This window comes from Lepidochelys kempii, chromosome 11 (assembly GCF_965140285.1).
Source record: "Lepidochelys kempii isolate rLepKem1 chromosome 11, rLepKem1.hap1, whole genome shotgun sequence".
Lineage (NCBI taxonomy): Eukaryota > Metazoa > Chordata > Testudines > Cheloniidae > Lepidochelys > Lepidochelys kempii.
This window is the reverse complement of record NC_136390.1, coordinates 26,596,623-26,607,923: the sequence shown is the minus strand read 5'-3', so window position 1 is coordinate 26,607,923 and position 11,301 is coordinate 26,596,623. Positions and strand designations below refer to the sequence as shown.

Here is an 11,301-nt window from a genome sequence, read left to right as displayed (position 1 = left end):
CCTTATGATTGTGTGGTACCAATGCAAAGTTTGTCATGTCAGGTGTTTTCAGAAGGCTCATGATGCACTGACCATTGTTGTGATAGTAAAGTTACAGGTTGTAATTTCACGTATATAGTTATGAGGCTGAAAAATGTGTCCTCGGGGCTTAAAACAACGCCAGGCAAAACTCTCCAGGAGCAGAGGGGCAGTTCACACCTCATCAGGGCATGTATGGGACAAACCCAGCCCAGGCTCACAGGAAAGAAGGACACTGGCCTAGGCACCAACAAAGGATCTGTTGGACGCTTGAGTGAGTCACACCCCCCCTTCCCTTGTCCAGTTTGGGACTACAATGAGGTAATGCTCACTTGACTTTGAAGGGGGAGGAGGGGAAGCAAAGCCAAGAGGGAAGAAAGAACATGATAAAAGGGGGACACGTTTGCCATGCTCTTCCTCTCTCTTCCAACTCCATCTACAGACATCACCACCAAGCGCCTGAACCGCTGATCAAATGGAAGAGCCTGGCTGAAGGATAACCAGCCACCCTGTAGTGAGAAGCATCTAAGTTTGTAAGGGTGCTGAAAATGTTAAGAGCAGCTTAGAATACATTTTGCTTTTATTTCATTTGACCAAATCTGACTTGTTATGCTTTGACTTATAATCACTTAAAATCTATCTTTTGTAGTTCATAAATTTGTTTGTTTATTCTACCTGAGCAGTGCATTTGGTTTGAAGTGTGTCAGAGACTCCCCTTGGGATAACAAGCCTGGTACATATCAACTTCTTTGTTAACTTGATGAACTCATATAAGCTTGTAGCGTCCAGTGGGCATAAGTGGACACCGCAAGACAGAGGTTGCTAGGGTTGTGTCTCGGACCGGAGATATTGGCTAGTGTCATTCGACTGCAAAATCCAAGCAGCTTACATGCTAGAGGCTGTGTGTGAACAGCTCAGGAATGGGGGTTCTCACAGCAGAGCAGGGTAAGGCTGGCTGCCAGAGTCAAGGATTGGAGTCAACTAGCAGGTAACCAGTCCAGATAACAGCAGAGGAACATCACAAGGAATTCTCAACCTTTTTCTTTCTGAGGCCCCTACAACATGCCAGAAAACCTCCAGAGCCCAGCAATGGATGGGGGAGGGGGAGACTCTGGCATAGGTGTAGTTTAACTTCTATTTTGGGTGGGCAGGGGCCAGCAGGGCTCAAGCCACCTCCACCCCCAACTCATCTCAGGAGGCCACCCACTCTCTAGCCCTGGGTGGTGGGGGGGTGCAAGTAAAAATTATAACTCAAAGGTGGGGGACTCAGCTCAAAAAGTTTGAAAACAGTTTAGGGAGAGGGGTACCTAAGGGCTGTGTGGGCAGGGAGGATAGTTCAGGGAGAGGGTAGCTCGGGATGCAAGGAGGGGGTAGTTCAGGGTGCAGGAAGAGGGGTAGCCAGGGGTTGTGCCTCCCCTGCGGCTGTAGTCCCTGTTCCCCCAGGGCTCTGCCAGCCATGGAGTTGGGCCCCAGCCCAACAGCTCTTACTGGCTGTGTGAGCAAAGGAGGCTAGCAGCTGAGCAGCAGCTTCAAACCACTGCAGCAGTAGGAGATGAGGGAACAGTGCCGTTGTCTGCTCCATGGTACCAGCCAGAGCAGCAGCAACTGTCCCATACTGCCCGGCTCTGGCTGCCCACCTTGATCTGGCCAAGGGGCAGGGAGTGTAGAGCCAACTGTGACAGGACTGCCCTACTCTTAGACTGCAGTTTGGGGGTGGGTAACACCCCTGTGCTCCCCAACTCTGCCCATGGGCTCAGGGCTTCTGCCCTGTGGAGGGTGCCAGGGAATAGGTCTTCTGCCTCACGGGAGGTGCTTGGGCTCTGGGTTTTAGCTGCAGGGCCCTGTGGGGGCTTGGAGCTCCAGGGCTACAGAGGAGCCCCCCACCGCCCACAGCAGCCGGGAGCTGTGGAGGGACACCTGCTGTCCCCAGCAGCTGGGAACTCCAGGGGCCCCCAGCGGCCACGAGGGGGAACCTTGAAGCTCCTGGTTGACTGAGATGAATTCACAGAGGTTGCTGGAAGTCATGAATTCCTCTGTGAAAAAATTCTGTAGCCTTAGTTATGACCCCGCTGTGAAGTCTTCCTCTTGTACCAGGTTGTGGCCTTTTGTTAAATAAACTAGACCTCTAAAAGCCTCACTGAAGTAACCGAAAGACCCTTGGGGAGGCCGAGACAAGGATACAACTACTTTCTGCAATGGGCTGTCAGGGTACGCTCTAGGGAGACTATGCATCATAACTATTTCATTGCTAATTAAAGTACCGTTAACCCATTTGTCATCCTTAAGCTTCTGAGTCAACAGCCCATTGCAATAGAGAAGGGACAATTTACATGCCTCTGAATTATATTTTAGGCTGTCCAAAGATTCAGGCAAAAACCACACCATTAGTTTACACTTAGTCAAGGGTGCTGGAATTTTTTTTTTTTTTTAAATAATGGAGGTGCTGAAAGCTATTGAAACAAACTGTAAACTATGTATATAATGGAAACAACATCAAGCCAGGGGGTGCAGCAACACCCCTAACACTCATAGTTCCAGCACCTATGCACTTTGTTCACATCTTTAAGATTATCTTCACAACCACATAGGCTAGAGCCTTTTTTATTTTAAATAAAAATTCAGAGTATTTCTGGCATTTGGCTTCTTGTAACTAAAACCAAAATCAACTCACCTGTCCCCTATGAATCAGAGTGTAGGGGTTGAATTGGGCTATGTATTAGCTTTTATCTGCATCACAGTTTACAGTTTCAGGACTGCACATCAGCTAGTAATTACTTCATTACTCCTAAACCTGAATGTTAAATCTTGAACTTACTTGGGGAGTTATCTTGCTTTACTGACCATGTATTGTTAATTTAATCTGAGCTGGATACCGCTGCCAAACCCACCTAAAATCAAAACAGTGGCATGAACACACTTAATCTACCTCCTCCCCAGTTTAAAGTTCCTAATCTTGTAAACTTTTCCAAGTATGCCTACTTGGAATCCTGATGAGTTGGGAGGGAGGGTCTGATAATGCAGAAAAAATTGCTGGATGAAGGCTTAAGACACATTTCCAATTAATTCTACAAACTGTAGTTGAGAAAATGTATAGAAAGACATTTCATTTTATTAGCCTGATCAGTTTTCAGAGTCGCAGAATTAGAGTGAAAAAAGAATGGAGTCTTGCAACCAAAAATTAAACTTTTTTTTAAAAGCTAATGTATAAGATAGGTTAGTGAGGTACATATATAGAACAATTGGTTATTTTTATTAAATGGAGAGTTAGTCTCAAACTAGATGTGTGGCACATTACAAAAGTGACTTACAACATAAATGTGTTGTGTACCATGCTCCTTGAACTTTAATATTTGTTCAGTTAGGTGGGAATCTGCACTGACTTTAGGATGGAATGAAAGAACAAATGTAAATTGGAGCCGGTATTTTAAAGTAAATATAGTGCTGATGAAAGGAGCTGTCTTGACAGCCCAGGTGACTGAAGCCATAAGAGATCCAGCATGGGCAGTGCGAGTGCACATTTAACCCACCAATGACCCTGCTGATCACCAAACTGTCATCAACTGAACTTTACAGACAACACTTTTTTGACATTAAGGACTGAATTGTCTACTAATGTTTCTGTTTCGGGACTGAAGAGCTTCTCTTTTCAAGACTGCTAAGCCAAATATTTTGCAGTTCCCATTTAAAAATTATATTGGCCTTCAATTTAAGCACCCAAGTTTGGCATGGTTAGAAGAGAAATGTACTGTATTATAGCGTTCCCAGTGTCTTGTCAAGGATACATTCTCATCTAAACTGGTAGCTTTAGGTGGAATTAACATTTGAGTACTTGAACTAATCTCTTCTAGAGATACAAAAATCTTATCCTTTGCTCTTTATTGCAGTTTGGCAAACTGAATTTTGAAAAGGAAGCGGAGAGAGGGAAGGTAATTAACTGATGCAATCCAACCCTCTGAACAAGAAAACTGTTGGGATAGTCCCGCAAGCCTTTTGCTGTTATTGAACTTGTCCTCCAGGCACAAGCTGATCTGTGGGGGCTTTTTTGGTGGGGGGGGATGTTTGGGGGTTTTTGTATCTGATGGGAAAATATATTCTCTCCCCTCCTAGTAAGGCAATTCACAATATCTGCCTTTGCTTGCAAGGCTGGGGAAAAAATGCCCAGGATTGAGTTTCCTGATGTATTCTCTCTAACTCCCTAAAATGGGAAAACTTCCTCATGCTGCTGAAGTGAAGCTGTTTGTTCTGTATACATGGCTTTTGAGCCAGCATATAGAAATTATTCCCCATACACTGAAAACTAATAAGAAAAAGTGTTTAAATTTAAGCATCAAAATAATCAATTGTTAACTCCCAGATTTAATGGCAGAATAACCTCCATTCCCACAGTGATCAGCAGAGAAACAGACTGGAAAATAGTCTATCCAAGAACAGGATTATGTACATATACTTTAGCTGGTCAGTGGCATAGTAGTCAGCAATCAGAAGGCCAGCAGCTGAAATTTGCAATGCCTACTGTGAAGTAAGAGGCCTTCATCTGGCATTGAGCAGCCATCATGAACAAGGAGCTGCCTATTGCTGACAGAAGAGCCTCCTGCCCAAGAATACTATTTTGAGTGTTTAAAGGTTGGTATGGATCCCAAATGAAGCAACAGAATGGAACATATGGTGAAGATTCAAGTGATGATGAATGTCAGCTCATGCACTTTTTCAACAGAAGGTATGTTTATACAGGAAAAAGAAGACCCGCGGCAGTAAGTCTCAGAGCACAAATGTCTACACAGCTATTTTCACCTTGTTTGTGCGTGAGCCCTTTGAACACATCAGTTGACCTAGGCTCTGAGACTCGCTAACATAGATTATTTTGGGGTTTTTTTTAGTGCTTATGAGTATCTAGAGAAATAATCAACTTTCATATCAAGCCTAAACTCCCTCGCAGTTTAATTCTAAAGTAAGTGTTTTAGTGCATCATTTAAACACAAATTTAACAATAAATATCAAACATTAGATAGCTCAGAAAGGGAAGTTGTGAGGATGCAAGAGCCTTCCCCCTTGCACTGTGTGTGTGTAGAGGCTTGCTATAATTGGAGCACAGAAAGCAGACGGTGTCACTATGATTAAGCTCCCTAAAGGGGATAGAATCAGAGAAGGACGATGCCCTACCATCTTTCCCTCACATATGCCAACCAGCAAAGCACAGGTGGATGGAAGATTTGGGTGGGGAGCTGGAAGGGAAGAAGCACTTCCAGCTCCCTACCCAGGAGGTAGAGTCCCCACACCCGCACATGCTCCCCCAGAGCACATGGAAAAACTTTTGAGTACCTCTCACACCTTCGGGGGAGGATTAAAATGCAGACGTTTTTCTAGTGCTCCAGTACATTTATACAGCTTGCCACAAAAATAATTAACTTCCATAATGCCAGGAGCTGAGATTTCTTGGTGAAAAAAGCCAAAAAGACATGTCGGCACTACAGACATTGTTAATACATGCCACAAACACAGCATACAAGAAAGTTTAATTCAATTTTATTTTCCACTTCAACAGTTTTTAAATGATACATCATGCAGTCTGCCAGTGTATCCATACATCTTTAATAGATAGTATTTTAGAACCAAGTTTAAAAGATTTATCCATGGAAGGGGGAGAGGGATTCAGATCTGCTGTTAAGAGTTTAATACATTACAGCATCATTTGCTGTAGTGGCAATTTATTCCCCTTGTTACCACCAAAATGTGTCCACAATTTAATTTTTCCTAAAATGAACACTACTGTACAGATACACAGAGCCCAGAAAATACACATCTGCAGTACACATTACACACTTTACAAACTAGACACGCATAATTCTACAGAATGCCTCAGTCCCCATAGTCCTCCTGAAATGAAAAGTATTTCAAATTGACAAAGTTGTTTAAGACAGGCTCTGAAGTGGTGTTTCTGTATTTGTTTAGCAGATATTTGTGTGTTTTTCAGTTCATAAAGTCCTTAAAGCAAAAAATCTCAGCAAGGGTCAATTAAGATTACCCTGCTAGTATGATTTAATGATTCCCTTTCTTGTCATGGGTATCTACTTTATATTATAAAAAGTTATTTTCTCCTCCTTGCTGTCCCTGCTCCCCCGCAACAGAAAATTACATTCACGCTATTGTATGAAGCCACAGTCCTCAAACACTTATTCCTTTCAGATATATGGAATCCAAAGACTAATTTGGTTTAGTTAGAAATTTGTTCATATTTAATGAACTGATGAGGATAGCACTCTATTTCACATATTCTACAGTTATAAATCTACCTGAGAACTGCAAAGGTATGTTAATTCCTGGTTCTTCATAAATTGAAGTTTAAAAAAGTCACTCAGAAGTCTGTTGTAGACAGACATTAACACACTTAAGAATCTATTTTTAAAAAAGTTTCCAATACATTCAGGATAATCTATTCTCACCCTTGTTTGGTGAAATACACACTTGGTTGCACATATCAGCCAAGATCTTTCCAGCTTTTAAAGCATTCCTTACTTTCAGCAAAACCAAAAACACATTTCAATAAATAAATGATGAATTTAAGGATAAAACACAAGATAATAGAACTCATTAGTAAAAAAAAACAACAGAGCAGGAACATGCTGTTAATTAGTAGCAAAATGAAAAATGTGCATTTTAGTTCCATATTGCAAATCAATCCATGAAAGTATCCCCATTATCTTAGTAAAACTTGTCCTGCATGAGTTTTACATATGAAATTTAATCTAAATCAGTTTCCTTGCAAACATCTAGAATAAATATGAAATTTGACATTCAAAAAGGAAAGAAGAAAGAAGCACAACAGCACTAAGTGAAATAGCAAAATACAGACTTGAGCTCTGAGTTTGAGCTTGAGCTCATGAGCAGAGGCATGGTTTCCATTTGTATATACGATATGTAAGATACTGTAAAAGTAGTACAAAAATGTTGAATGCAAATTATGTAGGATGAAATTAAACTGTTACCTAAAACAGTCTTAAGAATGGAAGATACTAGCAGCAGTATAAATTATAGCAACACATTCATGAGTTTAAATTATGTAAATTTTCAATCCTTCATTTTGAGGATTAGAGTATAATATACCTCTTCAACATTTCAGTGATAACGTGATCAAAGGCAGGATCTAAAAGTTAACTCTGAGACACTTAAGTGATCTAAGCTAGATGGACTGACTGGCTGATCAGCACTAGCATGATTATCTAAGAGACATCAGAGCTAACTCATCAATGAAACTGAAGAGAACTATCTAAACTGTTATGCATAACAGGATAGATTTTGCTTTTTGTTCTGATGTGGAACCTGGGCTTTGTTTTTAAGCTAGAAGAAATTTTTAAATATAGCTGTGTGACAGATTTCAAATCAAGGAGACAGGAAAAACATTCTACAGTAGTCCAGTTATAGGACTTCCGTGTATGAAGAAATAATACAGAATGTTTGATGTATAATAAAATGATAGTAATTCATAGTTGGCATTCCTCTCAGACAACGTCTTTTAGAAACAAAAGAAGAGGAGATTTGATATTTTTTTACATATACACATTGTAGCTATACACAGCTATTAAGATAGCACAGGGTAACTTTGAAATAGTCCCATTACTGGAAATTGCATATGACAAGTTCACAGTTCATTTTCCTGGTGGTGCCTATGCACATATTTAAAGAAAAATAAAAGAAATGAAACCTAGGAAAATACAAAATAAATTAAATGCAAATGTGAAGTCTTTATTAAATACTTTTAACAAAATGCTCCCCAAAATAGTGCAACATTTAAAAAAAATAAATTAAATCCAACTTACTGTGCTATAATTGAGAGCTTTCTAAATAATTTCTGTAGAAAAAAATGTCTGAAGTAAATTCAGAATCTTTAGATATTCTCTATAGCAGGTTAAATATTTTTAAATATATGTCTAACACCACACAGGACACATTCAGAACCCCAAAACTAACCCCAACATTAAATAAGAATAAACAGCAGCAACCAAGACTAAAGGGGTATAATCTCGCTTTACTCATCTTGAAATCTATACTGCTTTAAGACAGTTTGATATCCATATGTGAAACAAAAGCAGTAGGTACCCAACATAAGAGCTTTGACTTTGGCCCGCTAACCTAGCTTTTCCACGGTGAGTCCAGTGCCCACTGCTGTGAAGATGGAAACTTCATATCTGGCACTAAAAGAGAATGCAATAAAGGCAAGTAGTCTCATTACTGGTTGAATGAGCTAAAGTTACCCAGAGGCAGATTTAAATATTATCAAGTTCCAGTATGAATTTATCATTTACATTCTTTGCCTTTGCACAATGCTGTATTAACATGTGCCATCTTCCTAAATTCTCTTTCTACAGCACAATTGAAGTATGTACCCCCATGCTCTCTTAGGAGCACTTAATAGAATTTTCTCTAGGTACCCAAGAGACGACTCACTCCCATTTCTGAATTCCAATATGAACCGATCAGGGCTTGCCAGAAACATGATGGGAGGGGGAAGCATTTCATTTTTTTCAAACCAAGATTTCTGCAGCATTTTGAAAACTTTCAGAATTTCATGATGAACAGTGCTTATAAACTCCTGGCTAGCTATCAAATTCAGGGCATACCCATCTCATCATAGGCAGAATTACAAGCAGATCGGATGTTATGTTAGTTCGTGTGATCACTGAACTCCAAAACGTAATGCTATACTAACAGATTTCTCTCCATTCCATAGTTTGATCTTTAACAGGTGTGAGAGTAAAGGATATTTTTATACAGGTCCAAAGATTTTACCAGGATATTAAAAATGCTTCTTTGGGGAAATTTACTTCAGAAAATGTGTTTAAAATAATTTAATCATATAGCAGCACATTTTCATCTCCTAAAAATATAAAATAAATATGTATATTATACAGTAAATCAGTCATGATAGAACACAATCAACTGCCTTTGATGGCACTTGGTCAATGAATGATTAACTCTTTGATGCCAGAAGTCAGGATTTACTGATTCCACAGAGTATTTCAAACAGCATCAGTGCCAGCAGAGAAGCCCCAACCTAACCAGCGCCAAGGGGTAAAATTAAGTCAATGGAAGATATTTTGAATGGCAGACCTTCTATTGTTACTTAGATGGATATGTTACAGATATTGTACAGGTTTCCAAAGAAGAGCTGAGCTGAACACACTTCTGTACACATGGAGATTCTATGAAGCTCAAAGTATTTGAAAACAGCGCACTGCAGATAGCTGTAGAAAGTACATGGACAGGACACAGAGCAAGTTGAAGAAAAAAAATATCAGTGAATTAATGTCTGTCTTTTAACATGCTAAGTGGAGCCTGACCTGTCAAAAGAGGAGAAGAGAAAGAAAAAAAAAGTTAGCGAACATTTAGGTCAGCAAGGGAACATTTATTGGGCCCAATCCTGTAAACAAACTACCCACATAAAGAACTTTAAGCACAGGAGCAGTCCAGATATCATATATGGGATTACTCATATGCTTAAAGTTAAATGTGCGTCTAAGCGTTTGCAGGATGGGGCCTTAGACAATAAGCTACAAAGGCAGGGGATTTTTTATCTATTTTTAAAGCCCCGAGTAGACAATTGGCACAATACATAAAGATATTAATAACCCTGGTGAAAATCATTCTTTTCCATCGGAAATATAATGTATAATATAATGATATAATAATAATTTAAATATTGAACCATTTACAATCATAGAGTACTTAATTGTTTTTTCCTCCTTTCCCCTCAACCTTTTCTATTGCTAGGTATATGGATATAACAGTAGAGATGTACAATTCAGAATGGGATATCTTTACTAACAAGCCCATTTGTCTAAATATTATTCAGTAAGGAACGTATCTGTATTTGAGTTTGTAACCACAGCCGGATGTGGATAAAGAAAAAGAAATCACATCCAAAGGTGCAATGTATGTCTTTACATAGAGAGGCTCCTCTGATTGTTCAACCTCTATCCCTCTTATCCACCACAAGTAATGGATCAAACAATTTAAGGAAACAAAGTTCAAGGTATATAAAACAGCCAAGTACAAGGGGGAGCTACTTAAAGTACATTAAAATAATTTCACAAACAGCAACTTGGAAGAACTGGCTTCCAAGAAAAATATTTGATTTTAAATCATGTAATAGGTTTCCCATTATGTATATATCAAAATTCCCGGTTTCATTTGCTTATCACTAAACCAATTAATATATTTAATACTTTTCTGCATGTCTGGTTATAACAATAATTGGAGATTAGCAGAAGATCAAAGTCCTGCTCCCAGGCAATCCAATTATTCTCTTTTTCTTGTAAGTTTGTTATTGTAAATAAAAAAAGAATAAATGCTGTTATCCAAAATGCAATTAAAAAGTCAATGGACCCAATACTTCTTTTTATCTGTGTTTTCAATACCAAAACACTGAAATTTTTTCTTTAAGTTTGCTTTGAAACAAATGCAAGGACAGTATTTCAGCTTCTATTCACTCTGTTTGTAAATTCTTGCCAACTAACCAGAGCAGCTTTTAATATATGCTTTTTATTGGTTGATTAAATAATGTTCTAGCTTGTGTAAGTATTGGGAGGTGCTGGGAACATACCACAGATTTCAGGATTAGGAAAAGGCACAGAGATACATGACTAGCCTATGTTTACACAGTATTTCATTCACACACATCCCAACACATATTGCTTTAATAATTCCAGTAGACCACGGAGTGGCATTACTTCTATTGTAAAAGTATTTCCATTTGAATTTCCCCACCTCTTACTAAATAAGGTGTCATGCAAATTTCAGCAAATATCAAGAAAAAGTGGGAGGAGCAGGGAACAAGCCACCTTGAAGACTGAAACATGACGACATTCATATATCATCAAGGAAGAACTGAATACATTTGTAGGCTTCCTACCTATCGTTAGCTAGTCTGTTCGGTATTTCCACACAGATAGTGGGCTCCAAGCACATCAGTTTGCTTATTTGTATATCATCATCTGGTTGCAGGTCAGTATCTGAGTAGTAGTGCTGGTAGCAAACAAAGTTTTGGGGAATGCTTTTGTGTTCATTAAGCTTCTCTCTAACAAGGTGGTTTGTGAGAGAGAGAGTTGTGGAAAGCCAAAAGCTTTCACACTTGACCCTCCATGGCTCAGATCCTCAGCAGCACCAGAGCTCTACTCAGTGTCACTTTTCTGCTCCCCTGATTCCTGGGACTGTGGAGGCAGATCCAGCCCCAGCTATAGTTAGAGCAGAATCAGGAATGCTCTAAACTATGCCTGGATGTCACAGCCC

At 39.5% G+C, this 11,301-nt stretch overlaps 1 protein-coding gene across 1 annotated transcript in view; it reads right to left on the bottom strand.

Annotated features, from left to right (window-relative positions):
• Window positions 1-5,524: 5,524 nt before the first annotated feature.
• KIF5C (kinesin family member 5C) overlaps window positions 5,525-11,301 on the bottom strand; it is a 119,594-nt gene continuing 113,817 nt past the window's right edge. The window contains exon 26 of the mRNA XM_073305437.1: window positions 5,525-9,353. The gene's annotated coding sequence lies outside the window, so the exon portion shown is untranslated. The remainder of the gene's footprint in view (window positions 9,354-11,301) is intronic.